Here is a 14836-nt window from a genome sequence, read left to right on the forward strand (position 1 = left end):
CAAGCTACCACAGCATTTTGGACTGATAACTGATCAGCAGAAGATAAACCATCAGAAAAGTCTTTGGTTCATAGCACCCATGGAATGGAGGACTGTGAACTGTTCATGATCACAATCTAGGAAGACGAGCAGAGTGGAAAGGAGAGGTCATTCATAAATCTCACTCTAAGATTAGAATAGAAAGATTTGAAGAATGCAGACAAGCCATTTGATTTATTGCTACTTTGCATGTGACTTAGCAAAATCTGTTTTCCTTCTTATTTATTCTCTTTCACTTGCATATACTTAAGAAATCAGATCCAAAATAGAGAAAGATAAATAATTGGGACTGAAATTTCAGTAGATTAAAAATAAGTCAAGAAAGAATTCTGCTTTTTTTTCCAGACACTGGTTGCATCTGGGTTCATTATTTTTTAGTTTATAAGCACTGATTCCCATTTTACTTTTTTTTTCCCTTAGTCTTCTCTTGACTATAGAAGTAAAGATAAGAGATACAAAAATTCAAATGAGAGCCTGATTTGTGGGATGTTTCCATGAACTAAATCTTCTATGACTTTAGCTTTTTTAAAAGTAAATTTGTTATTTTCATGTAATTTGGAATGTATACAACTGATTAAACTCTCTCCAATTTGATCAATCTCCTGTAGCTTCTATCTGATCATTCATTTTAATTAATCTAACTGGCATCCACATCAGATTGAAGAAATCTTAAAATTAAGCTTGTAATGATCCACTTTAGCATCATGCAGTAGAAAAAAAACGTCTGGAAGACTTTGCAAAGCATATTTATTATTTCATTTTTCATTATTTTTACAGCATGAAACAGGCTCTAAACCTGTTTTCATCTGAGGACACTGTACTGTACTGGAAGTCTGTAATACTCTAACTCATTATATACAATTAAAATATAAATCATATTGACCTTATTAATCCTGCATTCTTCACACAGGCAAGCTCCAAATGAAAGGCATTGCATTTCAGATAGGCAAGGACAACAGGATCAGGCCCTCCATACCAATTACAAAGAGCTCAAGCAAGAGAAGTTAAGACCACAGAACTCAAATCATAGTTTGAAACAATTTAAATCCAATCCTCTAATGCTGAGCTGATGATTTTATTTTCATTTCACAAAGGCTTAGGCTCACAGATTTTGTGCACAAGTAAATATAATGTCAAACACACATGTGTCAGAGATCAAAGTATGATTGATTGTAAAATATTCCTATGTGATAGCCCAGTAAGATTCTGTTCACAAGGGCACCTGTCAGATGCATAAGCTTGGATACAAATCATCAAATATGTAAAATCATTACTAAAATCCAGGCATGCAATCAGATAGTCAGTTGTCTGAAACTGTTGGACTGTAGCCAGCACAGTGGCTCAACAGACTAATGCTTTGGTCTTTGCAGATCCTCAGGGCCCTAGTTCAGTTCCTCCTGCTACTGGTCAGGTCAACCGTCTGTACCTAGTGTTGACTTTCCTGGCACTTAATGCTAGGAGTAAAGAAAAAAACCCTCGAGTCCATAAGTTCCCTTTGACCTGAGCCACAGAAACATCTGCTGGTTGAGTCACAAACTGCTTGTTGGCCAAGTTTAACAGTAACCGATCCTGTTGCGGATCAGCTCTCTCAGCAGTAGGTGTCACTGCAATAAATAGATGGATTTCAAGGGACAAAGACACACATTCTCAACGAAAATGCATAAACAGAACATCCCTGAACAGAGAGAGTTTTGGAAAAGAACTATATGGTCCAATTAGACTTTAACTTTATGCAAAATGCTGGAAATCTGGTTTGGGGAGAAATGAAATTGCACAATTGGGATTGACAACAACAACAACAAAGTAATTTTGTCCTTTAGTCCTATGTCACAGAGATCCTTTAATTCACATTAATCACCTCCCTGCAATCCCAGGTCTATTAGGTAAAGACTGCTACAGTTAAACCTGTTTTAAAAAGCTCTCTAACAAATTAAGTCATTTTCTCTAGTGGAACAAAAGACCTAGTTATATGGAAAGACACTGTACACTCAACTCTAGTTTGAGGACTTAACAGAGAGCACAAGGTTAGCCTATTTTCTGTCAAATTATCCAGAGTCCATACCCAAGCTATCTGCATACAGAACAAAGAAGAAGAGAATACTTACAACAGCTTTAAAGGATGAAGAAAAAAAACATATGTCTCAAGTATAGATTTAATTAATAGAGTGCATAATTTGAAAACCAGTAACCAATTTGTATTTGAAACAGAAATATGTGATATGCCAAATAATATCACAGAGATGCCAGCCAAATCTACACCATATTTGGTTTCATTATCACAAAATGGTTTGCAGGATAATTAAGGATGCTCCAAATTGCATACTATTAAGTTAGACAGTAGACAAAACAATGCATCACTAAACACATGGGCTACCTGTGATGACATCAAGGCAGGAACTACGTGCCTAAGTATATGTTTTAATGGCAGTCAAAAGGAGATAAAAAAGATTAATACATCAAACCTTGCATAACTTGTTGCACATGGAAGAGCGTACACGACAGTGTACATGCATGATACAACTGCATTTATTTTACAGCTGATGATGTCTGGGAACAAAGGAGAAGAAAGGATATATAGCTAATGAAAAAATAAATTACACCATCCTTTAAAGTCAGTATATTTATGAAAAAGCAACATTAAACAACACACACCACACATGGAGAGCATAAAGGGCCACACTACATCTCTGCAAAAAGTTAAGCTCCTCCTTTTCCCCCAGCACACTGCTGAACTATCTCCAGCAGTAATTTGCACCAGCTCATACGCCAGGGTTCTGTAAAGCTCCCCAGCAGCACGGGTCATCAAAGTATGCTCTTATCAACACTATGAGAGAAGAAGAGGTGATATTTTCTGCATGTTGCTTTGCTGGGCACAGAAACAGCTAGCATCTTAGTATGATGTAAATGCAAACAGAAACTCTGAAGCAACTTGCCTAATTTCAGTGCACCGAATCAGCTTTCAAGGCCCCAAAGAGACTGACTTTTTTCAGAATGTCAGCAGTATAGAACTGAGTATCCCTAACTGATCATTTTCACGTCTTATTTAGGAGAAAGCTCACCATGTATCTTGACTTAAATAGATGGCTCATCCTCTGTAAAGAAGCCAGGGACAGAGTCCAGAACTCGACTCCCATTGCTTAGTCCAGTATGCCAGCTAGCTTTCTTCTATCAAACATAATTGACTGTTGAAAAGACTGGGGTTTTTTAACTCGTGGCAGACCTGTCAGCATAAAATTTTTTGGTTAAAATATTATGCAGAGTTATTTTGGTTTTTAATAACTGAGATGCTTGGCCATTAATCCCTTCTACTTCCAATTTCTGTCCTCTCTCTTTTCTCTCTCAACCCAAATGATTTATTTTCCCTTTCCCTGTAACACATGGACTTGGTAGCAAAAAGAAAAGATGTGATTTACAGGGTTATAGTGGTTCTTACATGTAAGGGACTTCAATGAGTTATTTTTAATACTAATTTCCAGGAAAAAAAGAATGTTGAGAAAGTGGAATTAGACAAAGTAAAAGATGTAGCTGAAAGAGGCAGGGAACCTGGGAGGCAGGCAGATGTGGGAAAAATGGAGCAAATGTTGCTCAGAATGTTCCTTGTGTTTGTGGTCTCTAAAAGTAGAAACACCAAACTCCTTACAGAATTAAGTGGAAAAAGATAGATGGGAATACACAACACAAACTTAGAAAAAATATACTTAATTATCAGTCAAGAAAAATGGAAACACTAAAACCCACAAATCTCCTTTATCCTTTGGTGTTCTGGTTTGTGCACACTTTTAGATATGATGTATTACTGCTGTTGTCATTTAACTTTATTAATTGATCACTGTCATAAAGACAAGAGCAGAGTCAGTAACTCTAGAAGCCACCTCATACCTCCTATGATGCTTTCACACTGAGATAAGTGGTTTAGACTTAAAAGGGTGTGGTTAGCAGTCACTGTGCACAGCTAAGACACCGACAGCTTGATTTTGCAACTGCTATTATCTACCCCAAGGTCACAAAAATATTCAGAAAATACGCTTTTTTTGCAGACTGTCATTTTAGAGTAGCAAAGAAATACATCTGTCTGCTGTACTGCTAATCACCCTGTTCCTTTGGACAGCTTCGTGAGCAGAATACAACCCCAAACACAAATGCCTATACTAAAAGTAACTGACTTGGGAGTATTACCTTCTATTTCCCCAGCTGCTTTTTAAATTATCTCTACCTGTCAGAGTGAGATTGTTCTGCCTTACGATAACCCTGCCTCTTCCTCTGAATGCTGGTGCAAAACAGCTGTAACGCTTCTGCAGTTAAGCCAAGGAAATAAGAGTGATGTCACACGAGAACATAAAAAGGGGTCACATCTTCAGAGTACTTTTGAATGCAGTAAGGTACAATCCGTGAAGTGAATAGAGCATCTCCTCCTACCACTGCACGACAAGATCAGCTACAGGCAAGGGAATGGCTACGCTGTGCATATATCGAAGGAAGCATAGATGCAAGCACTGATTATGGTAAAACACTACATACATTTAAATACAATGGCAGCATGACCTTCAGGATTCCAACAAGCTGAGCAGTGACTGCTGTGTGGCCACCTCTGTTGTATCTGGGCACAATGGCTTTGATCATTAATAAAAAGGGCACTGAAAACTTGGCAGACACATAGCGGATAGATGAACACGGGGGAGGAGGAATGCTATAATAATACAATAACATGTTTCAAAGACATCTGCAGAATAAGAATCCTTTAAATAATTTTGATGTTAATTGCAACATTCCAGGGCCTTGGTAGAAGACAACCCATTGTGGTTGATAGGTGAGTGGAAACAAAGCTGACACAGAAAGTCCAATAAATGCAATCACAGGATGACAGACCTTGGCAAGTTCAATTACAGTTGCAAAGTCAGTTGGGAGATGGACTCTGCGAACTGTAACATATCCTTAACAGCCTGCTTTGGCCACATACACCTCTGGCCAAACTCCTCTGAGTGACTGTTGGGATCCTTGGAGGCTTCACTACTGTGGCAAGCTGAGAGCTGCTATCAGAAGGACCAGAGATTAACAAGAAGTGTTTTACTGCAAGAGTTTTCAATGCAACATGAAAAAAACCACAACTAACTCTCAGTGAAACTATTTCAAGTCTGTTGAACGTCTGTGCAAGTAAGCAGTTTGTGTTCACTTCCTCCAGATCAGATAAAAAACTTCACTCAATATTAATTTACACTCCTGCAAACCTATGTCAGTCTAGGTAATTTCAGTAAAATACAATGCTAGACAAAAGGATGGGGAAAGCACTGACGGTTCAGTTTCAAGGAACCAGACACAAGAGGAGGAGAATGAGCTACCACTACTTGCAATGGAACAGTCAAATTTTCCACATAGTACAGGATCAAATGCCAAAGGCTCCAAAACTGAGAGCATTCAGGTGTTCCCACATGAAAACTCTCTGTGGCTTCAGCTGCCAAAGTAGAAACTCATTTTTCTGTTACACTGATTTCCAACACCTTGCACCTACATGTATAAATACAGAGGCAGTTATATCTCTGACCCTAATTTAAAAGATTTTTTGTCTCTTTCTACTTCTGTTTAGACCACCTACTCTAACTTGATGTGAGAAACCAAGAAGAGGACATATATAGCAAATTGTAGCTTCTCATACTTTAATGCAAAATTATCTAAAAATTCAGTAGTATTTAATCAAAGTATCAAACTTCCTTGTAGGTTCTTTTTCTTCTTTCTTAAAAGTCAGTAAGAGGAAGTCCTTTCTCAACTTATGGTTGTTGACTTTTACTTTCCTAGCGACTTAAAAAAGAAATCACCATGGTTCTGAAAGGACTTTTGTTCTGTTTCTGGATTCTCCAAAAAAATATTGTAAAATGACAATGGTATAAAAATTATACTGTTAAAAATGTAACTCCTGTGAATAAGCAGAGTTATTCATTTATATCCCTAGCTTATGAAATGCCTGTATCACGTATCCTTTATCCAACAGCAGTCTCTTTTAGCTTCAATCACAAGAGCTAACAATATGTTATTGATACGATTTCAGGAAACTGTCAGCAGGCAGCTTAACTTTCAGCTCCTCAGCTATGGTGAGTGTATGCACAAAACGTACCTGTACCTCTCTTGCATGAAAGCTGGCAGTGATGCGCACATTCCTGTCAGCTGTCACAGCAGAATAAAACGAAATGTAAACAGGTCTTCCTGACTAAATGCAGCCTGATTCTCCTTACACAGCAAAAACCTGTTACTGGTTTCACTGGGAATTTTAACTGGCATCAGAAACATGCATCAGAGCACCAAGGTGCAGCTGATCACTCCCTGCAAGAAGCTGGAGTACTGAGCAGCTGGGCAGGTAACCAAAGGCACTGTGTCCTCCTCTCTCTTGCCTCATGCTGCCTCCTACCCAGCAGTCAGCCCGCTCCAGCAGTTGGCCTTTCACAGTGCTGTGAACAAGTTTCAAGCTCTTGCTTGTACCCTCCAATTATATCCAACAGAAAATCAGTAGAAAGGCTACCGCTCAGGAACGGTAGCTGGGCCACCACAAGGCCATTGCCTTGCCAAGGAACAGAATGCATTTAACAACGCCCAAAGTTTGATATACCCCAAGCCAGGTCTCCAGAAGCAGTAGGAGCCTGACTCCTATCCACTAGGGCGAAAGACAAGACTTATTTGTGCATCTGGCCCTTAGGAGGATGGCTGCAGCCAAAACGAGAGAGATGAAGCTCTTCTGTAAAGATGCAAAACTTTATTTTCAATTGCTTCTACTAGAAGGAAAATTAAAGTTAGCACACAAATAAGTCCAGTTTCATATTTATGGGTAGTTATATTTTCTATAGCTAAGAATAATTGCAAATGTCAGAAGACACAACAGGTAAGCTGAAAGTGCACCCTGCCCCACTCCAGGAAACCAGTGGGTTTTAAAACTAGTTTTTCTATTGGTTTATAAGCTTCAATAATAAAAAGAAAATGTATGTTGCCCTATTAGATGTTGGGGTTTGTTGTTGTGGTTTTTTTTTTCTCCTTTTTTTTGTCTGACAAAGAGAAATAACAGGCTGCTGCAGAACTTAGTATAGTTTTGGTGAGGAGTTTTTTTTCCCTCCAAATGATCAGAGAGTGCAACATACTTTAAGGATATGCCTCACTTGCTCTTAAAAGGCTAAAACAAAATATTCTTCTAACTATTCTAAGCCTGCCATATAAGTATTATGCTGTTACAGATTTCAAAAGGTTAGCTTCAATGAACCTGACATCAGTATAACCCAAAATAACCCATTCAAGAGAAAAGTAAGAAATAATTGCTGTTTTCTCTCTTTTTTTTTTCTCCTCAGCTATATTGCTATAATGATTTTGCATAACAGATTGAACAAAGTGCTGTTGTGACAGGTGGTAGAATTCAGCTAGTAAGCACAGAGACAGGGTTCAATTTAGTTTGTGAATCCTTTAATTGTTGTGCAGCTAATTAAAGAAGGTTCTTTACACTCGCAAGTGTTTACCGTTGCTAGTATGCATACATGAAAAATTAAATTGTGCCTTCAAGGGCTGAGAACTATAGAAAAATCATAGCTGATTCTGCAACATGCTTACCAGCTCAAAATAGCTGCTTTTCACAATTGGAATTTGTAAAACTTTTTGCTAAGCAAATATAGAGCTAATTAGAAGTGTTCGTTGGACCAATTAACATTTAAATAAATAAGCCATATTGCACATTTCACAGTCTTTATTTAATGATGCTTCTTAACTCTTTGGAAAGATTCTTTTAAGTACAAATAAGTTGTCATAAAAATGAAAGACAAAAATAACACCATAACAGTATATTCTACGTTTTTTTCTTTTTGCCTTGAAGTCTTTTCTAAAACTCTCTACCTGTTACTGGGGAAAGGGGGGGATACACAAATCTGGTTCCTTCTTTCATCTTCTCAAGTTACCTTTCCACCCTTTCGAATGCAAACAGAAAAACATATTTGATTACTATTTAAAGTGTTGTGATAGCTTTGTTTGTTTTGCCCCACAGAACAGAATCTGTTTCAGGGGGGGGAAAAAAAAGGAAAAATAATAGATCTTACTTTTATCTCATAAAATGGCCACTCCAGCCAAAAAGAAGGGTCCTCTCAGAAAAGATTGCTCTCAGAGTAATAAAAGCAGAGTTTGAAAGTTGCATATACAAACAGTGAAGTGAAAAGAACAGAAAAAAAATCCACTGTTAGCATTCCCATACCAAGCCAGTGTTGTTGTTATACCTAACCCCAGGGCCACAATTGCCCATCCCTTTGGGGTCAAGTGATATTTTGCTTTCAAAACAACTGTCTTTTAATTTAGCAGTCCCTTTCAATCAATAAGGCCCTTCAGACTGTGTTGAACATAGATTTTTCTCTCTCCTTCACCCTCCAAACCTCTACCTAACACAAAGGTTACATTAAAAACAGAGGGAAGGCTTTTTGTTACTTTTTTCGAAGGCACATTACACTACCTTGTAATCACACTAAGAGCTAACACAGAAGGACTCATTGTTGACCTTGGCTGTCAGCACAGAAAACCAAATTAACAAGGACCAATTAACATTTAAATAAATAAGGAATACTAACAAAGAATACCCTGCATACCAAGAGGGTAAAATAAACTAAAGGAAAGAGCATAGTATCTCCCTCAATCAGCATAAATGAAATTCTGCAGGAAGGACACAAGCCTGATGGTGCATGGAAGCATAGACTGCTCTGCTCTGTCCTGTCCTGGCAAGGCCTGGACACCAAAGGAGCTGAAGCCATGCACCAAAGCAGATAATGATCTCGCTCTGGCAAACCCTTGGGAAAATGTGCAGAGACATCCCAGTCCTGCACAACGTCCTTACAGAAGGAAAGGTGCTGCCCATATTTCTGGCAGTTGGTGTTTGTGGGTGCACAGATCTCATGGCTGCATACACATGACCTTGAGCTCATAGCTCAGCAGCAGGCCAATACTAGGTACCACTGTCACAGACGGTCAATGCATGCAACTTCTGACTACGTGGGAAAGGTGTGGTGTGTGTTTGAGCTTTCAAGATCCAGTAAGTTCTGGTTAAAATCAAAGGTATTTAGGAAGTCTCTAAGATGGGAAAATGAGTGCTTTCAAATGTCTGTTCCTGTACATTTAACTGGACATGCAACCTGAATTCTTGTGCTAAGTAGTCAGTTGCTCTGACTCCTGAGCCACAATACTGCTATGAAAGTCTCAAAACTTTCATGGTTCAGAGAAACCATGTCTCTACCCAACTTTAATTTCACATACTTCTGTCACAGGTTTTAGGTTTTGGGTTTTTTTGAGTAGGGGAAGCACACAGGTACCTGAAACCATAACCTGGTGGCAGCTGTAGGAACTCACTGTGCCATTTGATCAGATGATGCTACACTGGACAGGATGAAGGTAAAGCGTCCAGCCACTTTTCATCTTCCCCACCTCTTGCCTTCCAGTTGGCAAAGCTCCTCTACCATCCTTGGATATCATTATCAAAAAACAACAATTAAATCCTCCACTTACTAATAATCTACAAAGCCTATCTTTTAAAAGGAAACTCCTCCTACACAAAGGTTATGAATAATTCTCAGAAGGTTACAACATGATCTATCATTTTAAGTGTTTGGATCTGGAGTCCTGGTTCAGACCTCTAAGTGACAGCCACCTTTATGAATAGTTAAGAGTTCACAGAGATGATTATCATGTACTATTTAAATATGTATAAAGGACAAAGATAATAACAATACTTTGCACTTTAATAGAAGCTTCTGTCTGAAATTCTCAGAGGAGAGCTGAAGCCCTCACAAACACACAGGCACAGCTTCTCTGACCTGCACAGTTGGTCACTGCTATTATTCTCAGGAATCTGGTCGGCTGATATTGTTAAAGTTTTCAGAAATTATAATGTCTTGCTTAATTTGCAGAGCAACTGAAGCTTTACTACAGAGGGTAACCCAAAATGAATCAGCATTGCACCACACTGACTGGTGCCTTGTGTTGAGGCAGAAAGCAGTGTGGGATGTTGCAAGAAGCTTTGCAGATCCTTGATTCCTGTTTTCCTGGTCAAGAAGAATTCTCCTCATGCCCAGGCTGAAGTATCTGACTGATAAGCAAACTGTCCATCTGATAGAAAAGCATCTCAAGCTGCTGCTCAGGAATAACTTTTCTGTAGCCTCAAACACAATTGTAGATTTATTTTTGCCTCAGTATTACAACACACTTAAAAAGTGGACTCTCACTTGCGAGCCATACTTTCTTGCATGAAGAGTATTTTTCTGTATCTTGTTAGAATCAAAAAGGAAAACTTTTATCTACTTCCAAATGCTCGACTTTAAGCTAAATCCCATCTTCTGTTCAAGAGACTAGAAGAAAGTGACCCTCTCTGCTATCCTACATAATATACAATTTTAGCCACATGAAGATTCACTCATGCTCAGTTTTATCTTTCACAGAAAATACTAATGGAGCTAATAATTTCAAACAGAGAAGTAAAAAACAGGCACCCCAAATACTAGCATCAATGTAATGCAACTATAAAGTTTGAAATGCTGCTGAAAAGACCTGAACAACTTGAACTTAAGCAAATGGCATTTGTACAGCAGTGAAACCAAAGGTCCTCCTATCCTTAAGGCCATATTTACAATCAACTGATCTAGAAGAATTCTGCCAATGTATTAGGAAAATATGTCTTACTTCCAACATTACTAATATGTGTCTTTTACAATACAACTTTCTTAAAGAACTACATTTCTTAACCAAGATTATTTTTTTAAGAAGCAAACAAACACTACCCAAACATCACAGATGTCCCAAACTGCACAAGTTTTCAGGCTTTCTTTTACATGACCAATTTTTCTTTGACATCTTTGAAAGTCTTCTGGATATCAGAGAAGCACAGCAACTTTCAGATCTCTTGCAAAACTTGCAACAAATACAATAAAGTTTTTGAGAGAGACAAACAAAGGGGTAAGATCTGGTTTAATAGTGCTATTTTCAAATACCTGGACTAACCTGGAATGAGCTGGTATAATGAAATCCTCCCTAAACAGAATTTCTCTTGAGACGATACGCAATAATGTAGAGAACTGGACTGGCTTTGTCCACTGGACATTTTGTTCTGTAAGATTGTCTGTATTCTTCCCTCTCAACTCTAAAAGCAGTTTATCATCACTTCTCTGCCAGTGTTGTAGTCCATCTCAACCTTTTTTCTTCTCTTCCTCCCCCCCCCCGCCCCCCCCACTTTAAAACTCAGCTTTTTTTAAGTCAGAATGATGAAGTTACTAAAATAAAATCCCAAACCCCCAGCTGCACTACTGCTAGCATGGATCTCATTCGAAGTCCTATAACTAATAAAGAATAGCAAGAGACCGAATTCTCTCATCTCAAATAGAACCTTCCAAAGTCAAGTTAAATTCAGCATAACTTTCACAGATACAGAAGATCAGAAAATTGGTTCACAACAACTTATCACAAAGTAACATGTTAGCACAAGTTAACTGATTCACAGTAATTTTTAGTGCACATGCTCCTGGCAAATGTGATGTAAACTTAGTGCAGCTTTCAGCAAAAGACATATTTCACTGGTTTCATTAGGGCTAAACTAATACATCACTTCGTGCATGCTGTGAGGCAGGAACCACTACAGAGACAGATACGGCAGCTGACAATTGGTACTCTGGGTGTGCGATCAGTACTTACTGCTTGAGTCTGTGGAGTTTTTGCTGGAGTTCAGAAAAATCACATATTTTAAACTGCAATTTGTTTTGCCAATTCAACTAAACACCTGTGTTAAATTTTTCATGGGAAGCTACAAAACTTTCCCTAGGGCCTGTTCACCATGGAAGTCCCACCAAACGCACAACGGGACATGGGCTGAAAACAGAAATAACAGAAATCAAAGCAACCAATCACAAAGTGTGATGTGCTCCATGATATGCAGGGACACCATGACTGAAAAAAGCAGGAGACACACATTTAAAAAATACACCTCATCAACCCAATCCAAAACCAACTCGATGACAATCTTACTAATAACCTTCATGAACTTTACTCCAAACCCATGCTGAATCAGTAATAAATATTTCTGCCCATATATGGATCTCAGGCTGGGACTTGAATCCATACATATGTGGGACTTACTGATGCAAATGCCAACCACATAGACCAGAAAATATTTCCTTTACCCTTACCCTTTATCTTTCTTTGCAGACTTTAACACAGAACACAAAAAAAATCAAGGTAGGTACTTATAGTTAAACCTTTTTTCCCCTGCAAAAGTACATTCAATAAATTTAGAAACTGAACAATGTTGTACTCTAACATATGACTTATAAACCATTTTAAAGCAAAAACCCACTCACGTGCAATTTCACTGTAAGTCACACATCATTTAACTACAGCAACACACTGTTCTACAGTTTGTCTTTCTCACTCTAACAGATTGGCAAGGGTTTCACCCTTTTCTGGTAAAAAGAAAATTCTCTGTAGTAGTACTGAGTAGCAATGGAGCATGAAGTTAGGATACAGGGAGAACAGGGAGTCCCACCTTATACACTACTGCCTGGCTGTAGAAGGTTTGATGAATGAAAATAAAAAATAAAATGGAAAAAACATCCCCAGGAGTTTCCAGTTCTTTGTGCATTATTTCACTAATAGTGGAATACTCTCCCATCAGTGGCACTGCCACCATCAACTCAATGCATTTTGGGATACATCAATGCAACAGAATTAGAGGACACAGTGATACAGGGTAGAAAAAACAGGTCAAGAAAGCAACAATAGACTGGGAAGTAGTCCTAATTGTAATTATTTTCCTAATTTGTTTAGAGACTAAACTGAATATTTAAACATCTTGCTGTATCTCTCATTTGCTCTACACAGCAAGCAGAAACTGGGTTCAGACTGATGAATCTGCTCTCTGTTGCAAGTACGCACCTCATCACACAGGCGGCACAGGGAGCAGACACAACACTAAATACTTCTTGCTCAGCTGTAGCCTTGTCTATGGATATCACATAAGTACAATAGTGGGTAGTATCACAACTGAAAAATGAACACAAACTACACTTATTCTATAACTCACTCTTCAGTCAGGTCTGTGTATCCCCTAAATGAAGGGAAAGCCCCTAGAAAGCCTGGATCCAGAAGTTTACTCTACAAACAATAACAGAATCTTTGACAGAAATGTTTATGAACAAAACAAGCATTCTTCCCTTTTGTGAATTATTTCATGAAGAAACTATCACAATAAAAAATGAATACACATTTCTCCTCAAAAGTTCCCAGATGAATTTCTATGTATCATCCACTCTCAACTCTATCATCAGGCCTTCTATTTCCGGTGTAAGATATTCCATGGCAAAGAGCTGACAGTTCCTACGTATCCCGGATAACATATTTCCTCTCAGGCACCAGACATCTTTGGGATACTTATAGGGCTCTTTCAAAGGTCAAGAGGTATCAATTCCTTTGGAAGACTTCCTCCACAGAAGGAAGATAGTTCAAGAAACATGTACAATAAAACACTTTTCAAATAGCCAAGCAGAATGCGCACAATGGGTACATTAATATTACTACTGGATACTTGCTGATTTTCACTCTGCAGCTTTGCATGAAATGTCTGAATTTGCCTGAAGTCAAGCCCAGCCTGCAATACCTCCTTAAATTAAGCCTACAAAATATCAGCACTGCTTGCGAGAGATGTCACCAACCCGAAATATATTGGGGGGGAAGGAGGGAGGGCCTGTGTTCTGGCGTATTTCATGTTTCTACAAGTTAGAGTGCCAGTGGTCACTGGCATGTTATAAACCATCAATTGAAAGAAAATTTCTGCCAGCTAAAGAGGGCAAAGTGAATTTTCAAGCAGGAAACAAACAAGTTTGATTAACACTCTTGAAACCTCATACAGATGCAGAATTCTTTTGCACGTACAGAACAACCAATGAAGAAAACGTAAGTTGTAAAGAAATACTGCTCTAGTCTGGCCTGGCACATGATATGACTTTCACTTTCTGCTTTTAATCTAGACTCTATTTTATTTGTTGTTAGGACAAGATCGAGCTCACCTATCTGCAGTCATTCCAGCATCTCATCTCATCTCAGTTAGATACCTGTCTTGAAAGAGCATGAAATCCTCCCAAGATCCCTATGCCTTTTCTGTGAGAGGGAGACATAGATAACCTAACTTTTAGACAGTATCATCTTATCTTGTGCAGAAAAAGTAGTGTTCTATAATCCAAATTATACTGAGTGAATCACTAAAGGGCGCTGCCATTTCTGCTGCTTTGTCATGAGCACATTTTCCAAAATCACATTTTACAGGAATCAAGACTAAATTGTTTCATTTTCTAAAGACATTAATTAATGGACTGCACATGGAAGCAAGGTGGAAAGCACCATGCATTATTCTGTTGGCATGTACACAATTTTAGTAATTAATGTTGACATCATTGGTTTAAAAATGCATTAAGGGATACATACAACATATATTCTGCACAAAATTCCCTTTGTTTTAGTTTTTTTTTTTTTGGAGGAGTGGAAAATGAAGAGGAAGTCTCTCATCACTAAGCACTAATACTGCAGTGAGGTTTTCCATTGCCCAGTCAGGGGTGTTTGTCTTAAGATGCACATGCTAAGTACAGTTCTGGACTTGAAGACATTTTTGAGAACATAGCCTTGCCACCGACTGTCAAAGCTGAAGAGACTGAAACTCAGCCATGTTTGTAGTGAATCATTGATTCCAAAATCCTTATTAATGGTGTAATTTCCTTCCTTATGGATCTTAGGTAGAAAAGGAACTATTTAAGCTTTCAGTCCG

General features: G+C 38.3%; 1 protein-coding gene across 15 annotated transcripts in view; it reads right to left on the reverse strand.

Annotated features, from left to right (window-relative positions):
• The window catches only part of ZNF536 (zinc finger protein 536), a 351072-nt gene that overhangs the window by 196964 nt on the left and 139272 nt on the right, over window positions 1-14836 (reverse strand). The window contains exon 6 of one of the 15 annotated variants that reach the window (XR_010306047.1): window positions 3105-3259. The exons of 13 other annotated variants lie outside the window; for them this stretch is intronic. The gene's annotated coding sequence lies outside the window, so the exon portion shown is untranslated. Of the gene's footprint in view, window positions 1-3104; window positions 3260-7887; window positions 7968-14836 lie in introns of those variants that run through there. One more of the 15 variants, XR_010306046.1, reaches the window with a different exon arrangement.

The sequence above is a fragment of the Pogoniulus pusillus genome, chromosome 20 (genome assembly GCF_015220805.1).
Source record: "Pogoniulus pusillus isolate bPogPus1 chromosome 20, bPogPus1.pri, whole genome shotgun sequence".
Classification (NCBI taxonomy): domain Eukaryota; kingdom Metazoa; phylum Chordata; class Aves; order Piciformes; family Lybiidae; genus Pogoniulus; species Pogoniulus pusillus.